Source organism: Passer domesticus, chromosome 1 (genome assembly GCF_036417665.1).
Source record: "Passer domesticus isolate bPasDom1 chromosome 1, bPasDom1.hap1, whole genome shotgun sequence".
NCBI lineage: Eukaryota > Metazoa > Chordata > Aves > Passeriformes > Passeridae > Passer > Passer domesticus.
Window position 1 is genome coordinate 128,147,194 of NC_087474.1, and position 13,473 is coordinate 128,160,666.

A 13,473-nucleotide genomic window follows, 5' to 3' on the forward strand; every position below is an offset into this window, starting at 1 on the left:
GAACGGGGTTTCATGGTAGACCTGGCAGTGCTGAGTAACAGTTGGACTCAATGATCTTAAAGGTCTTTTCCAACCTAAACAATCCTGTGATTTTTACATCAGCTTTGGGATCTTGTTCTATGACTAGGATTCCTAGCCACTGTTGTGTAAAGCCAACAATAACTTGTGAGATTGTAGAATAACAATAAATACACGAAAGCGTTCTCCAATCCCATGGGAAAATATAAGGGCACAGCATTCCCAGTTTCACAGCATTTGCAGACATTTTCTGTTACAATTTCAATTTTTTCCACAGTGGCAAACCTGTCAAGAGAGAAGCTTGCTCATAGGACTATGTGAAGATGTTTGTTTTGGGAAGTTATCCACCAGACTACAGGTTTTAAATGTTTGGCTTCCCTGCTCACTTTTGGGTCTGAATACTTAAATAACGTGTTGGCAGTGGAGTATGAGCATCCAGCACCAAGTGATGAATGGGAAATCAGTATTACTCTCCTCGCTTGATGGGTTGATTACAGAAGGTGCAACAATGGTACCCAAATTCACAATAAAATACAATTGTATAAAGCTTATCATACAAAATTTCTCCTTTTAAGTTTTACCATAGTGAATTTAAAATACACAATTCTCTCAAGCACAAAGCAATCAATTGATACTGCAGACCAGCCTCTTTATGCCTAGAACTGCAAAAGAGCATAGTTCCCATTTTGCTAGATTAAGGACATGGGCTGACATCCTATTTTGGTTTATCTGTGTTAATGAAACACATAAAGTCAGGACTAGTGAAAGGCAGGCCCTTCATCCTAAGAGTTCCTAAGTTCCAGCTGACAACCTCTTTCCCTCGTGGGATGCCCTGCTGTGGTGGCAAGTGGTCACACGGCGCTCTCAGCTGCTGTTCTGTGAGGGACAGGACCTTAACCCACAGCTTGGTCTCATGAACTGATCAGGTCCAAAAGAGAGGGTACCAGAGCTACCAAGGCACCATCTTTTTAAGGTCACACTTTGGTTGCTGGCAGTTTTGAGGCTTCACATGTCCTTGATGGTTCAGGGAGCTGGTGATGCCCAAGACGTACCTCAGCCTAGTCTATTTCAGGCCACAAAGAGAAGAAAAACTCAGCTGAAGGGTGGCATGAGTTGATGGTTCTGCTTTTCCTTCAGTGTTTCACATTTCCAGCCAGACTTTCTACTCTATGAAATGTCACAAATACAATAAATCAACACACTTGTCTTTCTTCCCATTTTCCTTCACACTGCTGCCATTTTTGGGCAACATCTTCTCTTCGTTCCCAGCCCAATATTAGTAAAAGAATCAGCAAAACAGCATGTTCATTAGGAGGCTAAAGGGCTTCAGATTCTCCTGGAGCATGAGCGCTGGGAAGCATAAAGGAAAAGGACAAGAAGTGTCACTCCTTGGGGACCCTCACCAAGCTAGTGTCCTAATGAACTCCCGAGGGCAGCTCACTGCTGGGAGAGAACAGCTCATTATTTTTATTTCAGATGTCAGAGAGAGCACTTGTAACAGCAGATTCTGTACTAAAGAACTCGTTTAGTACAAGAAATGAGTTTAACTGCAGTCGGATACTGTTGGGAGACATCCACGTTAATGTTTGTTGGTCTCCAGAGAAAAACTAGCTGCAGTGTCATGAATGAAATAAAGAAACCATGAATGCCAGGGAGGTGCAAAGTGATAGGGGAAAGGGAAAGGAAGAAAAGAGAAAATCTCAGAAGAAATGGTTGAACTTAGAGGTGACAGCCATCAGTATTAACACTGTACATGTCACAGAAGAAAGGACTTTTTTTTTTCCCTGAAGACCTTCTTCTCCCTTATAGTCTGCCTCTGCCGTGCACTCCCATCCAGGCAGCAGCCCCAATATGGCAATGGGAGCAATGGATTCAGTTGTCATCCAGGAATCATCAGGCATGGAGAGGTGGAGAAGTGGCTTAAATCAGGGTGGGGCCCAGTCAGAAGCAGCAGGTGAAAAGGACAGCTGCACAGGGAGGCTCTGACGTGCCTTGCTGCTGCAGGGCTGAATCCAGCACTATGCCAATATCATGGGCTCTCCTTTGAGAACCTAACAGCAAGATAAAGCCCATGCCACCTATATTAGTCATAGCGATGGTTTTATAGGGCTTTCTGTTTTATTTTAGAAGATGCTGAGTCTCAGGAAGTTACAGTGAATCTGTTTGAGATAATTTTAACAGTTGTGTTCAAAATTAGACTTTCCTTCTCAAGCAAAAGTCCAATGTGCCTAAAAAAGCTAGGCAAGCATCTTAAAAGTGGGCCTGACTCTGTTATTTATGTCTGTCTCCTATGCAAACACACACAGAAAACCTCTTCTTTTGAAAAATAAACTGAAGTGTACTAAGTGTCAGGTTTTATACATAAGGAGTGTGAAGAATAAAATAAAATTTTAAAAATATAAAGCATAAAAGACACGAGAAGAAGCTAAAACATATTTTCTTTTTATACATACCATTAACTTGAGATCATATTGATAAATGCTAAGTAACAAAATAGGAGGCAGGGGCAGGAAGAGACTCTAATTCCCAATCTTGCAACATGTCAGACTGTGCTAGGAATTTCTCTGATGGGGCAGAGGTAAGGGGGTGTGATGCAGGAAGGTTTCAGAGTCAGCACAGAACCTTCATCTGGGCAGTATCTCAGGTCTGAGGAAAGCAGTGAGGGCTTCATCCATCGAAGGAGAGGAGCCAGCCCTTTCCTCCCCTCTGGAGCCAGCCAGGCTGGAACCCCTCACTCAAGCACCACAGGCTCTGGGCAGCTTTGAGCCACTGCTCATTCTGCAGCACAGTGCTGCACTCTAGCCCCAAGCAAGATATATCTAAAGGCAGATAATCCACCAGCTAACCATCAAAGATATCTTTTTTTCCAAGTTATTTACAAGCAAGATATACCAGATCATTGAACACATGCTTTGTTAGGAATGTGTACAGAGCCATGGTAGCCTAGCGGCAATAAGATGAGAGGTGATATATGCAAAGACACATTTGGTGCCTGTAATTGTTTCCCAAGCCCTATACCTCTGGTGTTAAGCCTTTTTTTTCCCTACTGCCTTACTTACTTTCCTTCTTGTAAAATCAGGCATTATGGAGGCATGAGATTCTCAGACAATTTAAATGGGAGAGGAAGAAGGGAGCTGTACTGGGCCTTTCAGCGTGATTTCACTCTTTGTGTTCACACCTTTCCTTGAATGTCCCAGTCCCTCTACTACATCCTGCTTTTGAAATTATATCAACATTCATCCAAAACTGCAAAAGCATTGTTTGAACCCAGGATCAAAGCCATGAGCAAAGACTAAACCAGACTTCCCTCTCACTCATTCACAAAGATCTCATTTCTTAGCATCCACCAATTTATTCCAATGTCACCTTCCAGCGGCCCTTTAGCAAAAGATCTGTATTTATATATAAGCTAATGCACTTATGTTTGGCTAATATATGTATTATGACATTAACCAAACTCAAACATTATTGTTCTCTCTAAACTTACATGCTTTTACATGTGCTAGTTTTAAATGTTAAGTGACAAAATCAAAATACTTGGAAATAACTGCTTGAATTCTTTGCTCAAATGCACATTCAAAATCCATATTAGAACAGAACATTTGCTCATTGTTTTTTTTCCCCCCACCTGATCATTAGTTTCTCTCAGGGGAAACACACTGGCAACATCACAAAATAGCAGTGCCACAATAGAAGAAACATGGAAGAATGCCAGTGAGTAAAAATATCCTCCCCAAAAGCTAGTACGCAGGAACATAAATATATCTGGGAACTCCTGGGTCACTATCCCCCAAGGCCAGTCACCAGGACAGGCTTTTCATGAGGCACAGTGTAGCCTCACCACAAACATCAGTAACTTCAAAATATAGGGCGTTTAGTACAAAATACCAAGAAAACCCCACAAAATCTATATTGCACCCTTAAAGAGCAAACAAGAAAAAAACCTCTTTCATTGCCAGTAAATCTACTGTGTGTCTAGAGGTAGGCACATCAAAGGCATTTTCCTGGCCCCTGCCAGTGTCCGAATTGGTGCTCCAAGGTGTCACCCAGCAAGTCACCTGGAATGGGAATCAGCAATGTGCCATTAGAATCAGCACTTCTGCCTTCACAAAGAGAGAGAGCATTTGTCCAGATAAAGTACATGCCATTCAGAATCGATATCTTTAAAGTCACGAGCAAGTTTAATTAGAGAGTAGCAATAAAGTAATTGAACATTGATGAATAGAGAGAAAGGTAGCACAAAATAAGAGTAACACAAGAAAGATAAATGAAAATAGACTGTCATGAAACACTGGCATCTAAAATTTGATTTAATATAATCAGTTCAGTAAATCCGAGAATATTAAAAACATTCTTCAATTGCCAGTAGAGAAGCCAGCTCCTTCCTGTTTCAGTAGACCTGAAAAGGGAGAAAACTGCTGAAATGAAGAGAATTGTACTCTGAGAGAGAGAATTATACTGAGATAAGTCCATAAGACTTCTCCTACCTACCTCTGGAATGGTAAAGCCATTTCAAAACCCTTAGGCTACTGTGCACCCCCATACTTGAACCAAATTCTCTACCTAGAATATGAAAAACAGAAAGGAATGTAGCAAGCTATTTACAATTACCCAGTCTGAGGCAATACAGGGTAAAAGGAGTTGCAAAAAGCTAGCCAGGAAAGCAGCTGGTAAATAGGTACCAATGTTCAAAACAAATTCGGGCCAGATATGAGAGCAGGGTTTTGTTGGGTTTTAGGAAGAATAATTTGCCCAGTAAGGCATATTTTGTAGCCTTACAAATAAAACAAGCAGATCTCTTAGAGGAATGCATGCAAAATTATTCTGAAGTTATGTGTTTATTATTATAAGGCTGAAAAAAGAACTGAAGGAAATGCTTTAAAAGGAACCATATGCTGAAGAATTATTCACCTTTTATCCTCAAAAACATGTTTTTTATGTGGGCACTCTGAAGGTTCATTTCAACAAGAAGTAGCCACTGAAGCTGCTGACCTAAGAAAGCTTTTAGGCATGGCAGTCGTGGAGGCTTATTTATGAAATCCATCAGTAAATTTAAACTACTGCAGCCTCCCATTCCATGTTAAAGACTACCCTATTATTGTCCTGAGCTCTGATCCATGTGGCCCAAATTGTCTTCTGAGTTAAAAGAAAAAGTGATTCCCTGTGGTTCAGGAAAATACTTTTGAGTTTGTCCTACCCATAGGGCTGAGATCAGCCACGTAGCTGTCACTGAGCATAAACACAGACTTTAGTCCAGTGTTCATCGCTTGGGCAGGGACTGGGGAACCTTGTTGCACTAGAGCTGAAGTGAGAGGCAGCACAGCAGAGGTGTGGTGACTTGATCTGATGGGTCCTGCACACCACGGGGACTGGCATTTTTAGTGTTCCCCACAAGGGACAGGTGGACATGCGTTGGGCTGAAGGGATACCTTCTCAGAGAGGGAAAAACAAGCTAGCCCCACTGTTTCTCCAGTGAATCTCCTGCCCTCAGTGTCATACTGCAGATTCCACTACATACTCCAGATGTGATCCAGCTATCTCATTGCTGTAAAGAAGTGATTGTTCCAGTGCTTCTTTAAATGATAATTACCTTTAATTATCTAACCTAAGTCACCAGCCTGTGCAGTTCTTCAGCTTAGAGTCACAGACACTTGTAAAATATTTATTGTCATAACATTTTGGGGAATACCTATTCCAATTTTAGCTTTAGCTAGCAGGTTACATCCTAGCAGGAAAGTGGGAAATACCATCTGGAGTAGTGAGGCATTGCCAGACCTCAGCACTGCTGCAAATACAGTTTCCATGCAACTGTGAAGGGAGGAGGCTTTATCTGCTCCCTTTCTGCACTCACCCCAGCTGGCAATATGGTCCTGGCCTGGATACTAAGTGCATGTTATTTTCTCTGTTATATCTGTGGCCAGTAATACAACTTGCAAAAAAGTTAGGGACCAAGCAGTACATGAAGGCTGTTGACCCAAGTTTGCCTCTGAGCATAAGTTTTCTCAGCCAAATCAAGACACTACAGCCTTGCTTTCACCCAGATGGTGATCTTTCATTTCCTTACTTGCAAAAAAAATTGTTTGTATTACTTTTTTATGTTATTATGAGATGTTTGTAGGAACTATTAAGATCTGGGTGTTGTGCAGTGCTCAAGGACACACTTCAGAGTGTGACTTCAAGGCTCTCATGCTAGGCTTGATGTCATAGAGGACATCTCTGGGACTGCTGCTGCCACTGTCAGCAGGAGCAAACACTGAATTTTAGTCTTTACCAGTCCTCAGAAACCCTTTGGTGCCACAAGGACAGAGCTTGTGTTTGTACAAGAAATACTGAAGTGTGTTCACTTTCAATATGCAACATCACATGTTGTGAATGAAATTAAATTATTTTACATATAAAATGGCTATGTAAAGTTAATCATTAACAGTTTTAAAAGAAAATCTTGCCAATAACATAGCTCATAAATCAGATTTTCACTCTGATGTTTTTAGTTTGTCATGGTTGCCCCTGCAGCTATTATTGCTGGATTTGAAATGTCAGAAAATGGGCTTCATACCCATCACCTAAAGGAACAGTTGCTCCCAGCATAAGGACAAGACAAAATAAGCTTCAAAGGCAGTTTGAGCATGTTTCTTTTGGTATTAAAAGTATTGGCAAGAAATATTACTCCACAAAATGAAAGAGAATACTAGTAAAAATTATTATTATTGTAAAAATATTATTATTTCCATTCACATAGGCATCTACATGGGCATACTCATACACAGATTACTCTCATACTAGTAACAAATAAAAGAAAAAAGTTGGACTGAAAAAAACTGCAAGAAAGGGTGTGGATTCAATGGCGCTGTATAAAATCACTGGAGAAGGCAATCCAAGCTGCGCTCTCCTCATATGGTACCCAGTGCTAGCTCTTGTACTTGCACTGTGCAAGCAGAAATTCTCACTGATGTGTTGATTATGTTCTATGAATTAGATGTGGGCAGTGGTGAATTCAACAAGGGCTTTTTTTGGGTGTTGGTTACATCCTAGAGGTGACATGCTGTCCAAAGTCAAATAGTCCCACAAGATTCAGTGATAAAATTTCCTTTGCCATGTACCTATTCTCCAGGTTATTGCTGCCTTTAACTCATTATATTGTCTTTTGAGAAACAAAGAGTGGTATGCATCTGAAACCTCTTTATGTAGTGTCTTTGACTCTCTATATATGTGTTCCTGTATAACCCTGTTAGGAGGGATCCTCTTCTCAGAAGTTTGACCATTCTTTCCTTGGCCTTGGATCAGCAATTACATTTCAACAACAAGCATTTCATTCAAGCAGGAAGAGAAATATGGCTCCTAGAAGGATGACATGATATCAAAAATACTTTTTGCAATTTTCAATTGTTTAAAGATGGTAGCAGTTTGAATGTTTTGCAAGAGTTGCAGACTAAGAAATCACATCGTCCAGCAATCCTTGAGAAGATTAAATCTGTAAATTCAGCAGTATTTGAAATGTTTAGTATTGTTTAGACATGTAAGGTAGAAAAATTCTGTCTCTCCACATAGCTATTTGCACTCAGCTGCCTCAGGGGAGTTTTCCCTGTTGTGCCTTCAGAGAGAATTAAAACTACAGTCCTCAGGTGCAAACGATTTCCTCAGAGTGCTGCTCTCTCGAGCTCCATCATTTACAATTCGTCCTTTCTTCCTGCATATTTCCAACTTTTCTACGTAGTCTCCATAAAAAGATGTCCATAAAAGAGGTGTTGAGGGAACCTCCCTGTCTGACTATCCAGGAGCCACACTGGCACCACCTAAGCTGGGACTACATCCCCTTCATAGCTCCACATCCCATACTCATGGAGTCAGACCAGGGTTCCTCACCATCTCCAACCCAGGTTTCCTACAGCAGAGTTTCAAACATCTTGGTCCTTAAAATTATGTAATTGTGGTGGGGAAATAACAAAATACCAACTTGAAATGGGTGCCTCCAAGGAGGAACCTGGAACAAGGGAAACCCTGGGCTTTTATACCAGCACAGTCTAAGTGCTCAGGAGTCTGGAGGCCATCACTCCTCTGAGTGTCCCTCACCTGGCTGAGCCACAGGTCCATGAGCCCTTTGTTACACAAAGGGTCAGCAGTTCACGGGCTCTTTTCTGGGCTTCCATTGCCCAGAGTTCAACCTGCAGCTGCACACCAAGCCACCTGCACCAAACATCTTCCTCAACACAGGGGACCCCTTGCACCCATGCAAGAGGAGTGCCCAGCTTTCACATGCTCCTTCTTAGAAGACTAATAACAATTTTGGAACAGAGGATGTGATAATATGCCCATTGTTCACAATCTAAATAACAATGTGCAGCATCAGCTTCCAAATGTCAAGGTCATTTGTGATATTTCTATTTTGAGTAAAATGGTTCCTTGCAGTTTCCATGGTTTCACCTGAAATTCGTACTGAGCCTCATTGTTAAGAACCTTGAAACCCGACCATTCTAATAAGGAAAAAGAGATCCTCTTCTGTAGGTAGTCAATTTGACTTTCAAATGTAAAGCAGTCTGTATTTACCCTGGATAGCCTTATGGATCTTTACACTGCATTTGTGAACAAAACCAGGTGTTTGGATTATCCAGTTTGCCCATCTTTTTGGCATATTGCACAATAATGCATTTAATTATTTGTACAGCACAGATTTTTTTTTCTACTGTGGAAAGATTGGCTTTCTTGTTTACTTCACATAAGGAAATATCAGCTTTATTAAAATAAACTATTGAGAAAACATTGTAGGTCACAGTCAATCAAAATGCAAAAGAAACACAAGATGTTTTAGAGATAGATATTTAAAGTGTAGCATTGCTTCAGATTGTATTCTGTATGTCACATTCATCTGTGGGAATAGTAACAGCTATTAGAAATGCCAAATTTTACAGGACAAGATAGTAATTTTTCCATTATTGTTGTTACTTAATAAGTATTAATCAGAAACAGAATGCTGGAAGGAGATTGAAGAATGACTCAGATGAATAAGGCAAGGAATAGTTTAATGAATTTTTAAAACCTCAAAATGCAAAATTAAAACTGTGGATACTAAAAGACAGAAGATTTCCATATTAAGTCCTCCAGTACTGTTCTTGTTGAGTTGCCAGGTTCAGAATAGTCCTCTTTGCAATATTATTGGCATAAACACTGTGTTTTGTCACCAAAATGGGGCAATGCATTACCGTGGTGTAGCTCCACTGGTAGAGATAGGATTGGAGCAGATGCTGCATAGCAAGGAAGCCCATCATCTTATTAAATGGACATCTTTACAGCCCAATTTTAAGCAGAATATGGAACCAGGTCATTATTTAAATCTGTCCTTTCTTTTTCCATTTCTCTTCTGAAGCCTATCTGTTAGTAGACTGTCATCAGCTGAAGCTCTCATAATTCACATGACATCAGTCTGTGGTATTTTTCTCATTTGCTACTCTTTTTACAGCTGTAGAAGACACAGAAAATGTAAGAACATAGAGGAAAAGTGCCATTTTATCTCTGATAAATTGCAGTTTCATGTTGTGAAAAGTCTGTTCATTTTCCCCTTATCAGGCCAAGAGATTTTTTAAAAGCAGTAAATGGGATCCAGCTCACCCAACTGTAGTTGTCTTAGATGTAGCCATTCATGCTGAGTTGATGGACTAGACTCTATATTCAGCAATACAGAGAAAATTCAGTGGTTGACCTCTAGATATCTTTTGTTCTTTATATATATATACAACTAATACTTAGTTTGTGAAAATGTGAAAATGTTTAGAATATCTGTACACTGACATAGCTCTGAACAGTTTTGCTTAGTGTCAACAGAATTTCATAAAAAACTAAAATGTGTCAGGACTTAAGATTTTGGCTACATATTTTGTATTATTTAAAGAGAGTTTGCATATATTTCTATATCCTTTGGTGTTATTTCTTGGTTTATAAATTTGTCATATGTTGGATTTTATAGTCCTTATGGTTTTAGTTATTAGAGAGAAGAAAAAAAAAAAAGAAAATAAAACCTTCAGATACCTTGTATGTTTTAGGATTTCTTATTTCTTATTTCATTTCAAATCCTAAATAAATCTGTAAGAAACTAGAATAATTAGTGTCCAGCTTGCTTGTATCCTCCACTCTTCCTATCCATCCCTATTGCCTTCCTCATACGTCCTTCCAAAAAGGTCTGTCCCACTGTTGTGCCAGCTATGCCAGAAGTCACCTTGTAGGTGTGCAGAAGCACATCCAGTTCCTGAAGCGTGTGGTCTCTGCACCACAAGGGAGTGGGTGCAGACCACAGAAGGATGAATTGTTCCTGTAAGCCTCACTTCAGTATGATGGCATAGTTCTGTACCCTCCTCATCTTGTTTAGCCAAACCAGCTGGCCTGAATCTGGCTTTTGGAGCAAAACTAAATTGGTCAAGAAGAGCTTGAGGCATCATGATGTAATAAAGTATTGCATCTGATACAACAAATGTGTTAATAAGCAGCTTTGTCTTGTTTCGGTTTTTTTTAATATATTATGAACTTATAAACAGGCAAGATCTGTCATATTCTTTTTTATACCTCAAAACACAAGAGAAATGCATGTGTTAGAAAGCATTCCCAGCACTGACACACTTCAAATTCCTTCATAGCTTTAATACCTCGGAGATTAACAGGTGAAAACACTGTCTATAGGGCTCTAAACGAACAGAAATTACTGAAGGCTGAAACATCCTAGCACATCCAAATAAAAGCATGAGATGTTACAACCAGTAAAGACTATGAAAGCAGTATGAATGTTTCACAGACTGATCTATCTTAGGCAAATTTACACTTGGGGCAAGGTGCTTTGAAAACTTTTTCTTTTCCTTTTTTTGTTTTTTTCCCCAGCTTTATTTTTTCCTTCACCTGCAAAAAATCCCTCCTTCAGCTCTTTCTTAAAGCTCAGAATATGCATGGTACATCAGTATTGAAACTGCATAGCTTTTGCTAGTTTTCCAAAAGGCCACATGTTAGGTTCTTTTGATCAGAATTGCCAGTCCTGGGAGAAAGAGAAATTTTCTACAGTCACTTGGCTTATCTTGCCTGCCAAATAAAATCTGTGCATCCAATAGTTTCAGTCAAGAATTTATAGGGAAAGCTTCAAAGCATTTTACACAGAGAAGAATTTCAAGTATCTCTTAGCTATACAGAGCCCTTACTCTTCCCTGGAAGACCATACGGTTGGTGCTGTGCTGCCAATTCAGTGAGTGATAAGAAAGCACAGATTTTTAATCAGCTGTGTTAAAACTCAAGCAATATTCTGTTTCTGCTTTTAGCATTAAAGAATGTAAATATTTTTGAATGGAGTTTACATGAATAACATCAAAATACTTTTTTTTTAAAAGATGATGCATCTTAGTGTCTAAAGCATAGAATCACAGAATGATTTGGGTTGGAAGGGACCTAAGAGATCATCTGGTTCTAATTCACAGTTGTAGCATCAACATATTACCTACGTTTAGAATTCCTTCTCTAGTCACTGAAGAGGATCTTCCTGACTCATTTCCCAAATGTAGATAGCAAATGCCATTGGAGATATCACAGGACACCCAGGAGCACTGCACAAAGGTGACAGATGTTGCACACATTACCCATGACTTCCCAAGCTTCAGCAGGACAGCAGGCAGAACGCTCAAAGGCCATTAGGCAAATTCAGTAGAGTCTGGAGCTCCTCATGCAGGCTGCTGTTGGAGGGTGGCTTGAAGAGCTCAGAGCAGTGGGCAGTCTGTCAGCTGCCTCGGCTGGGTTTCCAGTGAGTGTAACAAAGTTTAGACAGCTTGTTCCCACATAGTTGGGTTTAACTGCATCTAGGTACCTAAATCTTAATGCCTGTGACCTGCTGCCAAGTCTCACCACAGATGTGCAAGTAAGAACACAAAGTTGTTGGGATTTGTAGAGAGATTGAGTGAAATGTACATCAGGGAATACTGATGTTCTAGGGAACAGCAATTTCCAGACTTAAACAATACCTGGAATAATATCTGATCCCTCTCCAGAAAAGTATTTACCATTAAGCATGCAAGAATCTTTGTCTTTATTCAATGAAGCATTGCAGCATACTCTGGGAATTTAGGATGTGCTTAACAGGTCTGCTGGTTCAGGACTCTAGCCCCATCTGCACATACAAATTCTGCATTTAATCTTGTGCTTGTGCAGCCCCTGCCCACTGTGTCAAATAAGTCAAATAAGTGGATTTCTGAGCACAGCCATGAGATAACTAGAAAATCACATCCTCATCATGTTCAAGCACTCATGGTAGCTCCCAGTTTGCTGATATACAGCAGCTGATGAAATTGCCTTTGCCTGAGCATCACAGGGGTTTGCCTTCTGTTGCATGGCCTCAGTTCTGCAGTACACACATGCAATTCAGGTGCATGTTTTTGAGCTAGGTGTATTTGAAGTGGAATTCAGTTTTAGGAAGCTTGCAGACCATAATTGATTGGCAAAAGAGATAGGAAACATCTCTTACTAAGAGGTATTTTGTGGGCTTTGGAGGCTATGAAATCAGCTTTTACAAAAATACATACTATGGGTATAAAAAACATTTGATTGTGGGATGCTTCTATAGTCAATGGGAATAAAAACATTCATTTTTCTTAGTTCATCCAGGATTTCACTGCTATGAATTTAGATAAAACTCAAATCCCCAGGGCTGAACTGAAAGATTACAAAAATAAATGGTTATATTCTCATGGAACAAGCAGTTTCTAGTACAAAATATTTGGTAAGGAAGAAAATACTAGTAATTTAACCTAATTTTTGAAAATAAACTAGCCTTATAATCTAACTTAAGTATGGCTCCTTATCAGAGCTGGAAAAATCTGTGTCTTGAGTAGGTTCTCTAGACCCGTCTGAGCTCTTAGACCTGATTTACTTTTTCAGGATCTGTGTAATTGGCTTAAAATTGATAGAGGAGGGGGGAATGGGACACATGGGAAGACACATGATAGATACACATGACACTGGCAAATTTCAAGTAGCAATATTTTATTTTATTTTATTTTATTTTATTTTATTTTATTTTATTTTATTTTATTTTATTTTATTTTATTTTATTTTATTTTATTTTATTTTATTTTATAGTCCGTTCCACAGTAAAGCATCTTAACAAAAATGTCCATCTTCCTGAACCAAAATTGTGTTTTGTTTTTAAACTTGCTTTTTAAACCAAAGCCAAGCTTTGCTTTATTTGGTCTCCACCAATGTTTTTTCTATCTTGAACTGAATTGCCAAATGCATTTTCAATGATTAAATTATCCAGAAGCTTTGCTGATAATTCTACTGATATAACAGGAGGATGCTGATCTGCTCACCTTGTCACTATGCTCCACAGACAGCTTTTGCCCAAACTCTCATTAAAAGACTGTTTCTTTTATTTACAATTACAATTGTAACTACAATTTACAATCTTTCTGTTACAATGAAATATCTGGTTGGTTTTCA

At 39.4% G+C, this 13,473-nt stretch overlaps 1 long non-coding RNA gene across 1 annotated transcript; it reads right to left on the reverse strand.

Moving 5' to 3' along the window:
* Positions 1-4,317: 4,317 nt before the first annotated feature.
* On the reverse strand, positions 4,318-6,185 carry LOC135289521 (uncharacterized). The gene is made up of 3 exons (XR_010352278.1): positions 5,870-6,185; positions 4,510-4,581; positions 4,318-4,417 (listed from the first exon to the last, which is right to left on the reverse strand). It is a non-coding gene; the product is annotated as an uncharacterized LOC135289521 (long non-coding RNA).
* Positions 6,186-13,473: the final 7,288 nt, after the last annotated feature.